General features: G+C 36.9%; 1 long non-coding RNA gene across 1 annotated transcript; it reads left to right on the top strand.

Annotated features, from left to right (window-relative positions):
* Positions 1–1,873: 1,873 nt before the first annotated feature.
* On the top strand, positions 1,874–10,380 carry LOC136855742 (uncharacterized). The gene is made up of 4 exons (XR_010858119.1): positions 1,874–1,962; positions 4,541–4,909; positions 8,347–8,476; positions 9,319–10,380. It is a non-coding gene; the product is annotated as an uncharacterized lncRNA (long non-coding RNA).
* The last annotated feature ends 11,540 nt before the right edge of the window (positions 10,381–21,920 follow it).

Below are 21,920 nucleotides of genomic sequence, written 5' to 3'. Positions count from 1 at the left end.
TATTCCATCCAGTAATGGCTAATGTCTCTGTTCAAACGAATCTGACCAAAGCTAAGCAAAATAAATGTGAATGAATGCATTAAAACCAGCGAAGCGATCAGGAAGCATTATTATTATTATTATTATTATTTTTATTATTATTATTATTATTATTATTATTATTATTATTATTATTATTCATTATTGAAACCTATTCATATGGAACAAGATGAAACCCAATGGAGCCACTGACTTGAAATTTTTAAGCTTCCAAAGAATATTATTATTTGAAATTATTAAGCTTCCAAAGAATATTATTATTATTATTATTATTATTATTATTATTATTATTATTATTATTATTATTATTATTATTATCCAGAAGATGAAACTTATTCATAAGGAACAAGCCCACCAAAGGTGCCACTGGACTTGAAATTTTTATAAGCTTCCAAAGAATATTATAGGTGTTCATCAGGAAGAAGAAAGAGTTGGAGGCCAAGGGAAATACAGAAAGAAGAGATCCAACTTATTACAAAAGAAAAAAATAAATTAATAGATTAAAAAACTGATAAAAAAGTATTAAAATGCAAGGAGAAGAGAAACAGAGAAATGAAAAGTTTTATAGAAAATAATGGAAGGAAAAGTCTACTCTATAAGGACCATACCTCAGCCTAAAAGCGGCTGCATCTGAGCCGTTACAAAGCTGTGGTAATTAATTCCTGCTATTATTACTGCTGCTGTTCCCCGTAAAGGGTTAGTGCCGTCAGTGCACCTAATGCGGTGCACTGTAGGCATTACTTAAGGTTCCTTGCAGCGTGACTTCCTTAGGCCCACAGTTCCTTTCATATTCTCTTTCTTCCATCTTACCCTCCTCAACCCTCTCCTAACAATTGATTGATAGTGCAACTGCAAAAAGGTTTATCTCCTGTTACACCTTTCAAGCCTTTTAATGTCAATTTCCGTTTCAGCGCTGAATGACGTCACAGGTCCCAGTGCTTGGCTTTTAGTCTAAATTCTATATTCAGTTCAACTCTGCCATTATGAAGCCTACAACAAACATGGCCCCTAGCAGATTTGGGGACATCAACTTGGACCAGAGCTAGGTCTAATTTGAGTTTCATACTGTCTATTCTATGCTTTCCTGGGTAAGACCTAAATAAAATTAGATTACATTCAAGAATTTTACGTGAAAATCTTCATTAATAAAATAGTTTTGCAAGGAGGAAATCATTCACATTCATAGTTCTCAACCCAGAAGGACAGTATAGAGAATTGAGTATAAAATCCTATGCATTTTATGCCCCCAACTTATATACAGAGCAGAGACTAAAATACGATTCTGTATGCGTCTGTCAGTACTGTATATATCAATGATTATATTTAATATAATAATCACATCACTGCACTTATTAAAACTTTAGATATGGACAAATAATGGTTTTGTCACATGACGCGAATGAAGGTAGATGTTCATCCAAAATTCAGTGAATTTGTCTTGTATTTATTTCTGTATTACAATTATGTCCTTTAATATAAACTTTCGGTGACCATATCCTTAGAAAATGACTTACATTCTAATATCTAAATATTGATTAAATATCATAAATAACAATATTTATACATAAAAATTATTATAAAAGTATTAGTAATATAGTAAAGATTATATAATCAAATATTTCTGACCTTATTTTAAATCAAAATTAGATATTTTTACGAAATGCATAAAAATACCTGATGGTAAAGCTTATTGTTATAAAAGTTAAATAGGTCCTTGTTATCAATACTTAACCAAGATTTATATTAGTTAAATATTAATTTATAATAAATATTTTTAAATTTATATGTAAAATTAAATAAAACTGATAAAAATATCATAAAAGTCTTGCACTATTGGAAGTCCTGGAACTCCTGGAAGATGGAACAGAGTCAGAGGATTATTGGAATCAGACCGTGGTGCCTTACATCTGCTAACTGTCACCGGTAATATATTTTCCCTTATATTTCGTCCATTTAAGCGTGTTAATGAAATATTTTAGTGTTTAATTACGTATAAAGTATATCTTAAGTAATTAGACGTTAATACGCCTTATAATTACGCCGAAGTAATTTAAAAAAAGGGAAATATGTTTCAGGTGTCAATATAGCCGGCTCATGTCAGCCATGTTTGCATTGACCTACGTCAGTCATTCATTTAATTGTATTTAATTCGTAGCTTAGCTCGCTCTTGCTTGATTATTTAAGTGTATTAATATAAATCTGTGGTTTTATTATAAAATTGGAGCCTTAAATGCGTTGGAAATGGTGTTTTGGCATTTGTTAGGTTGTATGACTGGGTTATGTTACTGGCTGGTGTTAACTGGTTTATTGGTTGTTCCTCACTGAGATAACTAAGCTGATTAACATACGGTGATGAAACACAGTGGAAGGGTCACGTTTCAAGACATTAATGGATACCCATAATTGTGAAATGGCTGGATTAGAAGATCTTAACATTATGAGCTGAGTGTTGCAGACAGCTGTTTTTACTATAAAAATCAATTATAGAGAAAGAAACGAGACGCTCCTGTTTTGTCCTGTCGACCTGATGATGACGATCGACGAACACACGAACACAATTGTTTGGAAGAGACGGCGACGGGCTTTAATGTTCCCCCACAAGCGAGGCATCGATGCGGAAATTGTCTTGGCGGTAGTTGGCTCGAAGGGCCGTGTGGGAGGCTGACCCCCAGCAGGAGCTCGAGGAGGACGGGAGCTGGTTGAAGGTTCGGATGATCCTTCGGTGGCCGGCCTGATGAAGGATGACGGCGGCTGATCCTTGGTAGCCAGCTCGAGAGGGCGGCAGTAAGGATGACGTTGGTCCTTAGGTCAGCTCGTCCAGTACGAGTGCGGGGCGGCTTCAGGTTTCCTGGAGGAGGTATCCAGGGCTCGGTGGTGGAGTGGGTCATCTCGGAGGGTCGGACTAATACTGAGAACTCAGGAACGGCGGGAAACAGCGAGGCGGCGAAGGGTCTATCAGCGCGTGGGTCGTCATCTTGCGGCCGGGTCCTTCACCCGGGGTCACCAGTGTAAGGACTGGGTTATGAGCGAGGCTGGGTGTTAACTGGTTTATTGGTTGTTCCTTACTGAGATAACAGGAACAATGAAACTGATTAACATACGGTGATGAAACATGTGGAAGGGTCAGAAATTCTACATATGGCCAATTGCATGAGATTCAAGACACATTAATGGATACAATGCAATAGCATAATAAATGTGAAATGGAGAGACCTTTGGCGTCTTCTACAAACAGAAACATACACACAGTTTGATACAGAAGATTCAGGAACATTATGAGTACATGATTAGAATGCTTGCAGGCAATGCAAGTAGTTTGTACATACGTTAAGACAACAATGCTTAGGGAAAGACTTATTGTATGGTTGAAATCGCGTTCCTGTCGAGACCTGTTTTGTCCTGTCGACTGATGATGACGATCGACTGTGTTTGGAAGAGACAGCGTCAGGGCTTTACAGGCTGTTATGGGGGTAATTCTTACGTTGGGGTACCCTAATTGTAAGGCTGGATTAGATTTATTAGGCAAGTGTTGCAGACAGCTGTTTTTACTATAAAAATTACTGTGCACAATTTGTGTAAGCAACGTTTTCTAGGGGTTGACGAGGGGCCGTGTCTGACCCCCCCCTCGAACCAGGTTAGGGCACAGCCCCTGATATGTTAGGCTAAGGGAAGTAAGGTTAGTTTAGGTAAATTTTCCTGTTGCGCTGTGATTCATTGACCAGGAGAGGTTATGCCTTTGGGGTGGTCCAGGCCCCCAGCCAGGTCAGGGCACATTGCCCTGACTGGTTAGGTTGGACCTGGCATTATGAAAGGTTATGTCTAATTATGTATGCCTGTCCCGCGACGACTTCTTGTTTTACTCTTTTTGAAATGGTTTGAAATGCCTATAGGCTGGTTGCAACCATTGGGAATGAACGTGCAACTTTCTTGTACCTTTCTTGTTTAAGCCTAACATAACCTAAGACAGCATAAACCAAATACCAAAGGGTGCATCTTAGCCAAACATAACAAAGGGCATAATTACCTGAATGGGTATTATTCACTTTATTTACCAAGCTGAATTTTGATTATAACTGTTTTAAATGGAGGGCTTAACCCCGAAATGGAACTGTGGTATTCTTCCATTGGGGTAATGAAAGACATGAACTTAAATTGTAGCAGTCATTTTGTGTTGGGCTTCTGTTTGTCATTCCTCAAAATTAACACAACGGTTCACAGTTCAATCTATCCAACCATTGGTAATCCTACCCAAGATCTCTGTGTGCAGGCCCATATCAGCCAGTGTGGCCCTGTGCCAGGCTATATAGGGTTTTTCAGGAATGAGCCAAGCCTCCCTTCCCCAGTTCTGGTGATTACAGTGAAACGACCAATGGGTGTTCAGTTGCACCACTTAGCCTAGATGCTGAAATTCAATGACTAAATTTATCACTTCTCCATATTTATGTCAGTTGGCCTGACTTCATTATCAATGTCATTTTCTAATAAAAAAAAATTTTTACAGGGCAAATTATGTCAGCAAGTTGTTGACAGGAGTTCGGGACGATTAGGCCATATTATTTACTGCATTGGACCTGTTAGGCCATCACTACATTAGGTCATATGAAGTTTAGGCTGCAAGAAATGGCGGAAGCTCCTTGGAATGCAGTGTTTAGCACTACCCCCTAGGGATCAGGGGACCAAAGTATTATATACACCCATTTTGGCTGTTTGCCCATTTGGATGTTTGTCCTAAATGACTTATGGATGAAACAACCAGGACCCATAGACAGCAGAGATGTGAACAGTCAACTTTATGATTGAAAGGGACCAGTTTGAGTTGTTCGTCGCTGTACGAGGATGTTGAAGGAATCTCCTGGCTCTTGTTTTTCAGGTGAGTATTTGCTGGTAGCTTATTAAAAAGGAGCCTTGGACTTGAAAATGAGATTTTGGTGAATAATCTCTGTTTTTATTATAGGGTATTATTTTATAAGATGCCAATACACGATATGAAATGGTAACCTGTATTTTTGAAAAGACCTCTTCATTCTCATTATATTGAACCCCTAAACACTGTGTGCAAATGATAAATCAATTAGACAATACTCCCTCCAAAGCTAGTACGTCAAAATTATAACCAGTAAACACCTGTAGGTTACGTTAGGTTGGTATTGTTAGGTTCTTTTAGTGCCCTATCATTTCCTAGCCACTTTTGCATGAAAAACCCAAAATGGGTTTTCATGCAAAAATGGCTGGCTGGAGTCTTATTGGCAACTTATAAAATTTTACCATTCTTTCTGCCTTACGTTGCTTTGTGAGTCCAAGTACAGTACTAAAAAAACACGGCTTTCCTTTATGTGCTTTATTGTCCAACTAACTACAGTTTGGTCACCAATTCGGCAAGGTCGTTTGCTTACATTCTGGTATTTGACAACCTACCCATCTCGTTTACTGATGCCAGGGGGTACATTTGAAATTTAAGAAATTATAAACGAGACAAAACTGAGCTTCATATTTAGACTAATGTATTAAATTCTTTTCCTGAGGAACAGTTTTGTTATAACTGGAGTAAAGAAGAAAAAGATATTTAAAAAAAATATTTTGCTTTGACATACAAACAAAGTATTCCAATTGAGCACATACAAGTTTTTGAGTATGTGAAATGACATTGAGCACGAAAAATATGATAAAGAGGATACAATGCTGTAATAAAATTACTTGATTGAAGGTTAAATGTGGACAGTTTACAACAAAGAAAATATTCTAATTTAATGCAAAATGGAAATGTTTAAGTACTTGATATGACTTGTAAGTGTGACAAAGAGAATACAGTGGCTGTAATAAAAGAGTTTGATGAGACATCAAACTTAGTTTATAGCTGCACTTGAAACTAGTAAATAATGATGGGTATGATATGATTGCTACTAGAATAACTAAACTACAAATTAACATTGCAAAATAATTGGCAAATAGAAACTTGTAAATTTGACAGTAATAAAATCATTATTTGGTATAAGTGACAAATAAGGTATTGTTTAAATCAGTGGCACTCTTACAGTGAACATAGTTCCATTAGTGACCAGTTCTTGGGTCCTCTCTGATGATCTTGATAAGGAGGTCAGCCAAATTCTTCTTTGGTGGAATGTACTTCTTGATTATTTTTCTGAGTTTGATTTGCTCTAGTACAAAGTGCCTCTGGGTGTCAGTGTACTTTCAGTTCATTTGCTAAGGCTATGGTACCCTGGTTGTCAACATGTATTTTTTGGTTTGTCGACAAGATTCTTGAATCCAGCTCATCTTTTTTGAGATAAACTGCTTCTTAAGTTGTTGAGAGAGTAGTTATTCTCAGCTTCTTGCTTCCCCATGATATTGGTCTGCCTGCTAGAATTGTTACAAATCCAGTGGTGGATTTTCTTCCGTCGTAGTCATTTGCATATCTGCATCCACCCATGCTGTTAGGCATTCTTGAGGTTTCTGATAGCAAATGGCTAAATCTTGAGTTGTCTTTTGGTATCGTAGTAGATGTTTGCATTCTTCAGATCTTTTGTGTGTGGTTCTTGATTTTTCTGGCAAAGTGCTTTGGCAAAAGCAATGTCAGGCCTAGTGCAAGTCACTTTTCCACCAGTGGTTCCTGTTTACTCTGTGGCACTACATTTTTCGTTTTCTGGGACTTCTTGTTGAAAGTTTAAGGCTAATGGAGTTGACAACCCTTTTGATTGAGTAAGATTTTGATATGTAAGCACTTTTAGAATGTAGTTTCTCTGGTGAATGAGAATTGTTGATGGATCTTCTGTGGTGTATTTAGTGGAATATGTTCAAGCCCTCTAAGCACAAACACAGTTACCATTGAGTCTCAAAATTGAGCCCCTTCTCTTAGAGCAGCATTGACATCTCTGGCCAATGTGATTACACAGGCTATAATATTCCCTCATAGACATTTCTTCAGTATTTCTGCATCTACACAATTCTTCCAGTACATCAGCTATTTGGAATATGTCCATTTTTGTGTGGATATCACTCAAAATTTCCCATGCTTCCTTTGCTTTGGCGTATTCAATGATGTCCAGATCCAAATTATCTAGTCTGTGTGATGTAACTGAGGTTGTCATTGTATCTTTGAAGTTGTAGTTGTGTCCAGTTGTCTTGATCCTCAGAGTATCCCAGGTCATGACATTCCCACCACCTTTTCCAGGTGAGCACAGCTCTGGTTCTCTTCTCCAGATTGTCATGTCTTGTATTTATTACGTCTTTGCCTGCCATTTTGTGTATCTCACAGCGTCACAGGTACTAGCAAGGCCAAGAGAGACAAGGTCTACCCAATTGGATGGAGTCGCCTCCCACCTAGGGTAACTACTCAGGCGATGATGTATCTTAGAGGTACACACTCACCCACTCATTACTGAACTCACTGGGCAATAAGGAGGTAGACAAAGCTCTGCCTACATGGGGATTTTGGGGAAGTGAGCAGACCTTCTCTCTCTTGGACTTGGTCACTAGTAGGTTGTAACGCTCAGTGTCATTTAACTTCTTCCAAAGTTTTTTCCTCACTTTCACAACACTTACCTCAATGTTTGCTCACTTTTGGTGCTCGGGCTGAATCCTCAGCCCATAACCTCTGAAAGTTTACTTTAGTTAGTGTGGTATTCTTTCGTTTAACATTAATTCTACCTTTCTGTCTTTGTGGGTCCGAGTAACAAAAACACATCTTCCCATCATGCATTTTACTATCCAACTCTCTCCAGTTTCGCCAACTTGGGCAAAGTTTTTTTACAATTTGGTATGTTATGACCAACCCAGCGTTTGCTGATGCCCAGCAGTAAATTTAAAAATTAAAGTGTAAAAGAGACAAAACTGAGAATCATGTGTTTTAGACTAATGTTTTAACAATATGTTGTAAGTGGAAGGCCTAATCTCAAAAAGGAACTGTGGCATTCTCCCACTGGGATAACACTGATTCATGAAAGACATGGGCTTAAATTATAGCAGTCATTTTGTATTGGCCTTCTGTTTTTCTGACTTCAGAATTGATAAATGGTTTACAGTGTCATGGATACAATCTCTGGTAAGTCTACAGAAGAGCTCAGTGTGGAGGCCATATCAGCCAGTGTGGCACTATGCCAGGCCGTATATGGTGTTTCAGGAATGAGCAAAGCCCCCCTGCTCCCCAGTTTTGGTGATTACAGTGAAAGGACCAATAGGTGTTCAGTTTTACCACTTATCCTGGGTGCTGAAATTCAGTGACTAAATTTATCAGTTACCATATTTATGAAAATTAGTTGGCCTGACTTCATTATCAATGTTATTTTCTAATAAAAATAAAAATTTTTACAGGGTAAATTATGTCAGCAAGATGTAGACAACAGAGATGTGAACAGTAAACTTTATGATTGAAAGGGAGCAATTTGAGTTGTTTGTTGCTGAACGAGGCTTTTGAAGAAATCGCCTGGCTCTTGATTTTGAAGTGAGTGAGTGCTGTTACTTATTAAAAAGTCTTGGACTTGAAAATGAGATTTTGATGAAAAGTCTGTGTCAAATAAGTGATTTAAAGTGATCAATCAAGATGTAACTTTCATCAGTATAGCCAAAAATTTTTAATTGGTTTGAAAATGCATAACTTTATTCACAGTTTTTTGCCCACAATTTTATAACCAGAGACTTGTTGAATGTCTTAAGAAAATTTCTTATTGAGTTTGCTGATAGGTATTTAACCAGTTAACACGCCATAGGGCGATTAGTCCCCATCAGTGTACCTTATGCGGTGCACTGTAGGCATTACTTAAGGTCTTTGCAGCGTCCCTTCAGCCCCTAGCTGCAACCCCTTTCATTCCTTTTACTGTACCTCCTTTCGTATTCTCTTTCTTCCGTCTTACTTTCCACCCTCTCCTAACAATTGATTCATAGTGCAACTGCAAGGTTTTCCTCCTGTTACACCTTTCAAACCTTTTACTGTCAGTTTCCGTTTCAGTGTTGAATGACCTCATATGTCCCAGTGCTACCATTGGCCTAAATTCTATATTCAGTTCAGTTAACCAGTTAACAGAAACTGACTGCCATCAAACACTTACAGATACTGTATATTACTTTTATAATTTTGATTCTAATCAATGAGTAAGCATGTCAGTGGTGTCTAGATCATTATCATCTAATGTAGCTTTATATACTTTTTAAATGGCACATGAACTGATGAACTTGTAGCAAAAATAAGTAATCTAGTTGTGTCAAGAAATTTGAAGTAAAGGATTTTTATTAGTAATAATAATAATTCCCAGGTGACCAATTTGTAATTATCATCCGTTTTTGCAGGAAAGAGTGTCTTGGGAATTCGACATTGTGGGAAACTTTCAAGAAAATAGATCAGTGACTATCAACTTTTCCTCCGGCACGCACAGCAGGGGAGCGCATTTAAACCGTATGTGAAGACCTACCTGCTTTGCTGGTACCTGTACATTATTCGAAGGAAAACTTGACTGGTACACTATTCAAAGGAAAACTTTACTTGTACATATTCGAAGGAAAACTACTAAAAGTGTCATTGTAATTTATGAACAGAAAATAGTTTAAGGTACTTGAACTTTTACCACCTTTACAAATGACATGGTTGCTCATGGGGCAGAATTTCATATATGTATGAGATATATAGAGGTATTCATAAGGACATTTAAAAGGTTAATGATCACCAGTAAGGATTTTTCAGTGCATTGTAGAGTATCTATTAAAATATCAGGTCTAGATTTCCTCTTGCAAGATTGGAACCATGTAAAGTTTGCTCTTTTAAAGTCAATAGCAATGACATTAAGATAATCAGTATTCAGATTCATTTAGCACAAATGTTTCCCAGACTTATAAGCATATGTGGATCCTTTTCTTGTCCATCATGACAGCATAGTCTCGTTATTCATTTTGTCATCAGTATCACTGAACGACCTTTCTTTCAATGGTTAACATATAGTCTTATTATCTTGTATAGACTGCCTTGTCAATATATATACATCAGAGTTTTTGATACAGTCCTCTAAGGGGTGGAGAATGTCTCGCAGAGGCAAAAGCAGTATCCTTCTTTGACAGTGTAATGACATATTTTCCCTCGAGAGGTTACCTTAATTCATTGATTGAAATTTGATTTTAGAATTTATTCTCTTAAATCCAGATACAAGGTGATTAGACTGATATAAATAGCTGTTTGTATTTATAAAGAAAATGAAAGGTTGAAATATTGTAATGCAAGTGTCATGGTAACATGTGTGTCTTGATATAATACCAAGGCCCTGTTGTTTAATTTTATATCAAATGATATAACAGGAAAGTATTTTTTAGAGTAATTTGAAATGATTTAAATATATATTTATCACCACATGTGTAACAACTGTACAAATAACAGTGTATAACCATAGTATATATATATATATATATATATATATATATATATATATATATATATATATATATATATATATATATATATATATATATATATATATATATAATTTAAAAATGGTAATATCTCATTCAGGATTAGGTACCTAGAATGCCTCATAATTGAAATCCTTCATGCTTGACACACGCTCGTGAGTGGGCATAGTTGAATATTTGGAAGTGAATATTTTAATATGACATAAGACGGTGAAATTGCAAGTCACATTAAGGTATATTTTTATAGATTTCATTTTTAATGATGTCAAAATGGTAATGTTTGTTGTAGATGGCAAAGTTGTTTTAAACTGTGTTGTTTAAAGAATGTACTTTCACGTTCATAGGTGAATGTAATTCATTTTGGTAACTCTCTCTCTCTTTCTCTCTCTCTCTCTCTCTCTCTCTCTCTCTCTCTCTCTCTCTCTCTCTCTCTCTCTCTCTCTCTCTCTCTCTCTCTCTCTCTCTAGTGTTTTGCTATAGAGACGTAGGTTAAATTTAGTTAAAAATTATGATGTATATCATTCCTCAGTATAGAAAAGTGGAGGGAGGAGATTTTAACATAGATTCAATATCGTGATTTTAACTGGCCTGTTCATTACTTTCTATATTCACAAACCTCCATTATGAAAAGATACTCTTCCCTCCGTAGAATATGTATAAATTATGAAACCTTTGCATCTATCATAAAATTATGCATAACCTTTGTCCTATGAATATTTAATTAAAATAACTTTCTTCTCAGCAAGTTTAGTCATTGTTTTCACAGTGTACACTTTACTAAATTTTGCAGGAGTTAAAATACACTGAGTTAGATCTAACAATGTTTGTTGACAGTAAACCCTTCTAGCCAGCCTTATGAAAGTTTCAGATATTAGTGGTGGTGTTAAATTACTGATAACATGTATTACACTAATGGGTTTTTATTCCTAGTTTGAAGCTTAGGAAGGATTAACATATTGACACACACTATCAGTTTTAGTTGCTATCTTTTCGTCAATCCTCAGTATTGTTTAATATTCAAAACCTATGTATTAAGACATTGCTTTCTTTTACATTTCAGACCCTGGCCTTTTTTTTTTTTTTTTTTTTTTTTTTTTTTTTTTTCTTGCTTCATAATCATACATTTCATTCGTGCTTGTGTCATTATTCAGACATCAAGAAAGCAGTTAAACAGTGAGAATTTTGCAAAATAATAAACTTGCGTGTCAAACCTTATTCAACCCCAGCTGTTGACTGTTGTAACTTTAGAAATAAGATTGTATAATGTTGTCTTCATAATGCAGTGCAACCCTTGTTGAAGTGGAATCGAATTCTGTTTGATTGTTTACCTATTTTTAGTTGTTTTTATAGCAACACTTTTATATTGAAAGAAATTTTATCTTGAAGGTTGGAAACTCCTGTAAAAAAAAAGTACGATTATAACGACAATGTACAGCAAGTCTGGTGTAGTTTCAAGGTTCCCGAAGTGTCATGTAGTTTAATGCTGAAAATTCAATAACTTCAGTTACTGAGAAAGCAGATAGGTGTCATTTCTCCTAAGTTAAGTAGTATTCCTTAACATTGTAATTAAAAGGTTACATCTCATTTTATTGTTGTTGGGGGTGGGGGCCAGTACTTACAAGGTTTTGCTTTTGTGTATCTGGTTTTGTTTAAAAAATATTTTGAAGAACGTGTTACATATCTTTCATTAAGATGAGATATGGGAAAGTTGGTAGTACCTGTTTACTAAGGTTTCATATGGGAAACTTTACTTTTTAGTGGTCCTCTAGTATTGTAATAGTGCTTTTAAGCGTCCCTGATGTACAGTATTTTAAAAAATTTCGATGTCCTAGCTTATGCATTGATAAGCATTAACATGAGAAAGCCAGTGATAACGTTTGCTTTGATAATGATTAACATGGGAAGGCCAGTGATATGCCATAGAGTAATAATATATTAACTTGAGAATTGACAGGAATTAGGTAAGCGCTTAAAAAAATGAAACACTATTTCTGAATTTTGATAATGTTCAATTTGTGAGTAGGTGTCAATAACTGAAGTGTTTGTATTTTAGAAATTCAATTGATGGATTGTTTGTGCTGTATGGGAAATAAATGATTATGTTCACATCAAGATTTCGTCCTTAAGTTGGCTGGCCTAGTGAGATAGTAAGGTTTGTATCTGGGAAATAGTAAACACCAGATACAATGAAGACTTGTAGATGGGAAATCATGGAGAAGACAGTAAGTTCGAAAGCTCTTCAGTGGTTTACATTATTAGATTTGATTTCATTTATGATATGGTTTTGTGTTTAGTTGATGATATTTAGCTGTTTTTGGTTTATCTTAAATATTTCAGGAATGCAGTATATCTGTGATACTTGTTAAATTCTTATTAAAATTAATGAAAGCGATCCTAGGTATGGTTAGGTTGTTGAATCAGTGTGTAATTTTCTTCAAGGATAATCAGTTCTCTTTGGATCATGGCTTGTTCTTTATAAGAATTCGATTCCAGTTTAACAACAGTCATTGCTGTCAGTTGTCACAGTACAGCTGTGGTTAAGGACTGAAACTACAGGATTTTGACACCACCAAGCCAAGACATATGGTAAGGGCAATGTCTTGAAAAGTGTTTGTCCCATTGAACGTGGGTAAGTAATAGATGATTAAGTGGACCTAGTGGGTCCTCTTGTCCCTCAAGGCTGAAGACTGTTCCAGGTTATGTATCAGTGAAGAGTAGAAATGTGTTGCTGCTAATTGGGATAGTGATGTGTTTTTGCGTCTCAAGGCCACTTACTGCCAATCGTTATTGGTCTAGTAAACGGGCTGCTTAGGTTTTCTGATCTCATAAACAGGCATCATGATGATTTTCTCGTTTTCAAGGTGAACCAAATTTCTTTTGGTGCCTCTCCTTATAAGATTGTTCTGCACAATATGAGTCTTGCACTGTTTTCACTACTTGCATTAAAATGTCATTATTACGTCACTTTGCTTTGCTCATTAACGACACCTTTTTTGTCATCTCTACTTTGCAAGATATTTTATGTTGCGGCTAATCTCCTCTGTGAAAGTTGTAAAAGTTCTTTTCATGTTGGGTTGATAAGGTTCATGTTGCCATCATGGTTTTCAAATGTTGCTGGTATTAGTTTTTGTTATTGACGACACTATATTGGTGTCAGATCTATAGTGAATTCCCTCGCAGTATTGTCCAAGTCTCCTTCATCCAAACCCTCTTTGAATTTTTAGGTCCCTCTTCATTGCTCTCATGTTGACAGTTATGATGATTAGCCATTCCTTTCTTCTCCTTTCCTGTCAAGCTCTGCTTACGGGGTCTCATTGACGGCAACAGCAACAGACCAAGGTACTGTATTTTATAAAGTAGATTGTAGCCAAAACCTCTTTCGTCCCGGAACTAATACTACTGTTGAATTTTTCTTGAGGGCAGAATCACAGGCCCTCATTGCAATTGCAAATTTGCGGTCTTAAACATTACAATTGATTCTGTGTGGTATATTTAGTGTTGGGTACAAATTGGGTTAACAGGTTATTTTCGAACTTTTCACATTACTTCTAAATCTATCTTCCTTGGAGAATTATTCAGCCATCAGGAACTGTGTTAAACATTAAGTTCTCTGGTCCCCATAATCTTGCTCTTCTAAATTACTTATACGACCTTTTCCCGTGTCTCTCTTGTTAACTGCACCAGGTCGTCTTGCATATAGCAGCTCCGGAGCGCGCCTCTTCTGCATTTGTTACTAACAATACAGAACTAAACATCAGAGGACTCCATGCTGAATATTGATGGCGTCTCTCATCTGGTGTACCTGACGCTTTGATCACCAGATCCTGTCCTACTGTTGTCAAATGTCATAACGGCCGAACATGTTTGGTGAAACCTCTCCTTTGTTTTTGTAATGTATGTCGCTTTATCAACAGCTTGTACCAATTCTCTTGTAACCAACGACCTGATAACCACACTTCTCCGAAATTTAATTTCCCAAGCTACCTTGTGACCCATTTATAGATTTCATTGGCGTTTGGTGATTGTCGACATCCTTTAGTGCTTGTTATTGGCGTTTGGTGATTGTCGACATCCTTTAATGCTTATGTTTCTGGCAAATATTGTTTTGGTTCAGTATGTGACTCCATAGGCCTACCTCCCTTGTGTTGTTTAGCAGCCACTCCAGGCGCCTCTCTGTCTTTCTCTCCAACCCAGGCGTCTCTCTCTCTCTCTCTCTCTCTCTCTCTCTCTCTCTCTCTCTCTCTCTCTCGTGTAAAGGACTCCGCACTCATTTAGATTTTTACAATGAAAGTTTCGTCTGTCAAACTGCAAAGGCAGTTGTTCTAAGTGACTCAATGGCTAAAATTGAATGGAATATACTATAAAATTTAAGCCAAATACCAAGTACTTGGACCGATGAGGTCATTCAGGGCTGAAAGAAAGTTTGAAAGACGAAAAGGAGGAAAACCTCTCGGTTCCAGTATGAATCCACCTTTAGTTGATGATGGGAAGTAATGTCTAAAAGAGAACATCCCGAAAACGAATGAAAGTGCAAAGAACCTTGAGTAAAGCTTACGCGGCCCTGGCAATATTGCTAATGTATTAGATGAATTATTGCAAAGTAATCTAACTGAAGAGGCGTCCACAAGATCCGAATTTGCTCAATTTAAAGTCTGGCCTTTGGTAGCTGGTACTCTGCTACTAACAAGTCAAACAAGCTCGCTTTCGTGTGGACGGACCCTAAAAAAAAAAAAAGTTACAGCTAGAGTCTACGTTGATGAGAATTGCTGGAGTAAAATTGCTTAACTGGAGATATAGCCACTCGACATGAACGGTTTCGATTTTACAAAAGTCATAACGCTGTTGAGAACGATAATTGCAGTACTAAAATTGAGTGAAATAGAAAGTTTCTAGATTCCCGTTCAACTGCAGAATAACTTTAATGCTCCCTATAAGGAACCAAATATGGTTTATATCGAAAGGTTTACTGGGTAGGTCAAAATTTAGCTTAGTATTCAAGCAATCTGACCATTAATCATATAGGTCAAAGTGTAGTCAAGTAAGAATTACAGATTGAGAAACCAAATTTTTTAAAGATTCAAATTATGCTTTTCTACCTGTAATTCGCCATTATCAGTCGAGGATGAATAAAAACTACTAAGAGAACACTTCGTTTTATTAACAGCAATATAAAAAAATTTTTAACTTCTTGTACCACGAGGCAAAGCAGTAAGGTAACCCGCCTAAGGCCTGGGATCCCAAAATGTCCCCAAAAATATCACGAATGCTAGTGATTTCATTCCCACAAAGGCGAAGCAGCTTTCAAATACCACAGTCTACCCTGAATCCCGACTCAAGTCTCGTACGTCTTCTATACGAGTAATTCAAGCCATATTACACCCGTTTTCTATCGCGTCAGTAAGTCTCGGTAACCTCTATGGTTAAGCCATTTTCACCCTTATTGCATTTGTAGAAGTCACGTGACTTCATAAGGCAATAAGGTCGACATTACCGTAACGAGTTCGGTTACTATCTTGTTCTCCTAGGAAGCTTTTGAACGAGTTAAATAACGGTTAACGATCGTTAAACAGTTCGTAACGACTTCCAAGCCAATTCCATAGAGATTAGTCTACAGTATTTGAATTTGTACTGCCAAAAAGCACCTCTTCCACTGGTGTCTTTTTACGTCATTTCAGCTCTAAATTGGCAAAAGAACTTTGTAATGAATAGCAAACATATCTCTATATATCAAATTTAGGTGCTAAATCCGCTTTGGCTGTTTACAAATACGATTTTAGATGCCTAAAATATCAGGTACAGACTAGGCACAGTAGATCGCCATATTTAAAAGAGAAGTTAACATTGAAAGCTTTTAAATTTTTTGCATATCTGAGCTTCAAAACAGGTGAATTAAAAACATTTAACATATAATTATGCATATAACTGTTTAATTACATACAAACAAGTCACTAGATAACATTCTCTGTCTCAGCCTCGATAAATGAAGCAGTTTTCTGAGCTCATTTTAAATGAAATTATCTGTATTTTTTCAAGATGGCGGACAAAAGGAAACCGTTATCAGTCATGACCTGACACTCACGTGACTTTTGGTATATCAAGTACACAAACACATCAATACAATATATGTTTTAATTACTTTATTACCGTATCTGTAGTATTTAATACAAATCAATCACTTAAGAAAAAAATATCCGAATTTTGAGTAACATTTAACAGACGAACACTGAACGTAAACACCAGAATTATGCAGAGAGATGGTAGAGAAATTATCAATGATTTGATGTCATCAGCACTGATGATTTTCCATCACTGCCAAATAAAAAGCATACGGACCGCCTCCTATGGGACCTCTTACCATAGACTTGTAACATAAATATTCTGAATAATGGAACCATGGAATACCATATCTTTGTTTAAAAGCCATGTCTAAGGGAAAACAGCTTTCAGGATCTACAGGCCTATAGACAATCTTATCCTGTTCAAGGAGACAGACATTTTGAAGACTAAATTTTTTTGGGATATCTGTTAAAATAAACAATGGGTCTGGATTGTACATGGATAGGTGATTATTCACAATCCAGACACCTTTGCAATTAAAAAGAGAGTTAAAAAGGTTGGAAAGCAAGACCGAATAAAGGAAAAGGCACAAAAATAAACAAAAATTAAAATAAATGAGAATTTAGCTCAGGGCAGAAAGGACATTGCAAAAACCCTGTTAATAATGACTCCAGTGCCCCACTTAAGGTGCACTGATGGTACTAAGTCCCTTTCCCAGTATGGAGGGGGGGGGGCAGTAGTGTGAATAAACTACCAGAAATTCAAGACAAATAAAGGTTTCCCATAGAGGAATGTCTGAGAGAATTAGAGACACAAATAATTGCCCAATAACAATGACCCTGATGTAATAACAAAAGCTTTCATTGTAACAATAATGAACAATTTACAAACACATTCTGAGAGCTTAAAAATGTATAAAAACACTTTGCCATGAGTCTAAATTACTCATGGTGGTCCAAAGACACATGAATGAGGACGACTGAGTTTTAACCTACAAGACCTTGCCATATATAAGAAAAAAAAAAAAAACAAGCTTAGATAAGGAAGTTAAAGGACATTTTTTTGCTGGCAAGAAGACAAGAATGAGGACAGGAAGTGAATATCATCTTCATCATTCAAATACTTGTTAGGATATATCTCTAAAAATGTGTTTTTTAAGACTATTCTTTCTTTGAAAAAGAACGTAGGTCCACATGCATAGAGAGAGAGAGAGAGAGAGAGAGAGAGAGAGAGAGAGAGAGAGAGAGAGAGAGAGAGAGAGAGAGAGAGAGAGAGAGAGAGAGAGAGAGAGAGAGATTTAATATTATAAATACAATGATAAAACAAACCCAAAATGAGCTAACATAGGCCTATGGATAGCAACTTCATCCCAAGAAATCGATGCTTGAAAACTTGCAACAGATCTCAGCAACAGAACCAAGATGCCCCAAAGCTGCCCAGCCCTGGTGCCCAGAGAGAAAGCACAAACAGACAGACGCAGCATCTCTAATCGTAAGCCCATTTTGCCTGGTTGAAAAGTTCCGAACCAAATCAAGTTTGTATTAACATAATTAAACCGCTTTTCTTGATAGACAAAATATCAGCAACAACTCAAAGACTTCTCAAGAGAAATTATTATAACAAAGATATAAAAAGAGATGCATAACTACACAAGCTTCTTGGTTGAATGCACAAATGAATTCAGAAAACCAAGAAGATGAAATTCAGTTTTTTTTTTTTCCGATAACAGAAGGGGGAATTCAACCCACATTGCAGTATCAGAGCTGAATGATAATAGCAATTTTGGGGGTGAGACTACAATACATACAACCCTGGAGTACAACAGAGCTCACTGAAGTCTAAACCACAAATATACTTTGGTAGCCACATATTTAGAAAGTCCAGTTTAAGTCTACTGATAACATTCAAACCGGGAACCAAAACGACTTCACTTTAATGAAATTCTTCACTTGGAAAGGAATTACATATACCATCTAAATAAGCCAATGTACAGTAACTTTAACTATGGATTAAATGATTGGGAATGAGCCTAGACCAATCAAGCACGTCTCAACCATAATTACTCGCACGGCAAAGAAGAGAATTCATTAAAGTAGGTCAACTGAATTCTACATAAGCCTAAACTTTACATGGACACAGGCCCATCACATCAAGCCAAAGAGATTCAACTTCACGTAGGATCTGAAACTAGGCCCTATCAATATAAGCCAGTGTAATCAAACACGGTTCAAACCTGATGGGAACTGAACCTAGACTCATCGAGCAAGTCAATGGGATTCACGCCACGCCTAAACTACCCTATAACCAGGACCCATCTAAACAGATCAATGGGATTAACACTTCGTCTAAACCAGGGCCCAAGATGGAGCCAATGATGCAAGCCTCGATTATTAATCTGAGCTGAATATGGCACAGTCTAAACAAAAGCTGCTAGACCAATCTCATGGCTAATATGGTCTTAGAAATATCTAAGTAACAGCTTATGATGAAAGCCACCTCAATGATCTGTGGAAATATGGAGACACTTCCCCAAATTGGCCGAAACAATTGCCTTTTTAAACACTAGATTTAACATATCCAACCTTACACTGGATATAAAGCAATTGACTTCTAAAGCCAGGTTATGTTAAAACTTAGTCTTATGTCCAATACCGCTTGGATTTCCTTGCGTCATGAGAAAGCATCATTTTGATGTAGATCATGGCTGAATTCTGCAGAAAATTCATGGTGTTCTAACCACCTCTTAAGAAAAATCAAAGATACCTTGATGTTTTAGTTTCCTTGAATTGAATTAAATTAATAGCCATCAAGCACCAGGTACTGCAGATCATATGGTGCTATGTTATACTATTTATAGCTACAATATGGTGAAAGTTAGTGACTGAAAGGTCATATTTGTTGAAGAATAACTGCACAGAGCTTGTTATTCGAGATACTAGTCCAGAAAGACTTCCAGGGACTTAGTGAGTAGTTACAGAAAAATGGGAAATAATCTGTTTGGGATAGTTTTGAAATGCGGGCATCCCGACAAAGCTGCAGAGCGGGCCAAAGAGTCCACTCGCTCGTTGCCTACGATGCCCACATGGCTCGGGGTCCAGCAGAAACAGATTAGTTCCCTTGGGAACAATCCAGCCCAGGAAACAAATTATATTGTAGGTTCTGTGTGGTAATCCCCAAGTGATATCATTCCTCTAAGTTCATGCAAATACTTTACAAACTTTGTGCTGTGTACTAATGAGCCTGAAGTATTCAATTATCATTTTATTTATAAAGTCCTACACCAAAGGTAGAGATGAGGACGTGAAAATTAGTTGTTGGATGTCAGCAATCATTGTTCTATCAGTGATCTTTGGGGTGTGTCTTTGATTACCAAAATAACCACAAAAAATTAACATGGATTCCATTAACTTCTACACTTGTTATTTATAAATCTGATTTGCTATGTAATGCTCATTACAATATACCCTCTAAGCAAACTGAGAACAGGATTTTTTACTAACATTTGATGCTCGTAAGAACACTCCCATGTTGGCAACTCAGTTATACAAAGTTTACCCAGAACAATTGACAAACAAATTTGTTCTCACAGGGCTAGTCTAAAAGGTTTGTCTTTATAAAGGGTACAAGATCCATTAGAATTCACCTAATAATTAGTCCAGTAACTATAAAATGTTTTTGAGTGCTACTTTTTGCATACTGTTCAAAAGCTGAAGCCTGCAATAAGGTTGCTTTGGCAACCAAGTTTCTCCTTAGCACACAAAAATTCTTTACCCTGATGCTGCATTTCATTGGGCTACACATGCAGGATTTCAGTCATGGTACAAAACCAGGAATTAACTTGCGATTTATTCTCTGTGTTGAATAAATGGCTCTAATAGGCATTAACACTGACTGAGAGAGCAGGAGATACCTGCCTCATTTTTTTTTCACCATCAGACAGTCCAATCTGTCAGTCTGTCTCCAGGCTTTGTTCCTGTGAACATTCTCCTGAACTGTTTACAGCACAAATGTTAATCAAACTTTACATTCAGCTCTTGCTGTCATTGTGAAGCCAAACTGTGCATAGTTGAAATGCGTTACTTGCTTTCAAAATGGCTTTTAATAGTTTTTGGCAGTAAAAGAATGTAATTCGAAATGTTATAAAATCTTTTTAGGTATTTGGGATATCATTCCATGATTCAGTAACACTGCTTACGTGACTGGAGTACCTGTGGTATTAATGGTATGTCACTGAAGTTGTTAAAATTATGCTGTCTTACACCAAGTCATGACCATATAAACCAAAACTCTTCACCAACCATTGAAACAATTACCTGTAATTAATTCTGACCTTTAAAGTAGAGTAAATGCTTGTTTGTTTTGAGCACAAAAGTTCATTTTGGTTTCTTTTTCTCCACCACAAGATAATTTGCATTTGTATTGGTACTGCACCCATGAGTTTTGTTTATTTTTATTTTTCACATTTGTAATTTGTTGTTTGAGAGTCTTTACCTTTTGTGTCCTTTCTCACTCGGCTCCCCTGACTGTATTGGGGTTTGCCAGGACTTAACTCGCCAGTCTGTATTCAGCTCTTCTGGATTATGAAGGCAGCGCTTTCTACGGCTTCTCTGGCGGTGGACTTGTACTTGTTGGAGGCACTTTGGTCCCTGTAAAGGAGCTTTGTAACACCTGTGTTGCTTGGTCAACACTGAGGTGTTTTTCTTCTGCCTGTGTGGGCCTTCAGCTGGAGGTTTCGTGAGTAGGACTTCTGTCTGCATGCCTTGTGGGAGGCACTGCCTGCCTTGCCTCTTCTGCTTTGTCAGTGCCTTGTGGGAGGCACTCCTTGCGCCATCTCTTCAGTCTGTGTCCTCGTGTGTGGCGGCCCAACCAGAGCCTCTGCTTGGTGCCTTACTGAGGTACCTTTTTGTCCTGCTTGTCTCTCTACATTCTTCTGCTTAAGCCAGCTGTACTGTCTTCGAAGAGTTGTCACTCTACTCACTGATGATCTTACTGCTGGTAAGGACCTAATGATCTTCAAAATTTTCTGTATGGACGTTGCGGGTGCGTGCCAGCTCTGGAAGCGAACCAGCACATCAAACCTTATCTGTGTTGACTCGCTGGTAATCCCGGGCTACGACTGGACAGCTTGTGCTACCATTAAATGATCATGTTTGCTGTATGTTAAGGGTGCTGGATTTTTTTAATTATCAAGGTATGTTTTGTTACTAGGTTTAAGTGTGTTTTTTTTTTGTATTAGGTTTAAGTGCACAGGGTTAGGCTTTTAGGTATACCTAAAGTTTCTTGTTCTGGCCAAAATTAACTTTTCAGGAGCTTATTTTATAAGATTTTCTGTAATATAATAATACTGATACTTATCCCCTTTTGTATATTATTTGTGTCAGGGATTGCTTCACACGAGGTCCCACCCTCTGGGTATTAGTTTATTCATTGTGATTCCG

The sequence above is a fragment of the Macrobrachium rosenbergii genome, chromosome 33 (assembly GCF_040412425.1).
Source record: "Macrobrachium rosenbergii isolate ZJJX-2024 chromosome 33, ASM4041242v1, whole genome shotgun sequence".
Classification (NCBI taxonomy): domain Eukaryota; kingdom Metazoa; phylum Arthropoda; class Malacostraca; order Decapoda; family Palaemonidae; genus Macrobrachium; species Macrobrachium rosenbergii.
The sequence above is the reverse complement of the archived record's forward strand: the minus strand, read 5'-3'. Positions and strand labels throughout refer to the sequence as shown.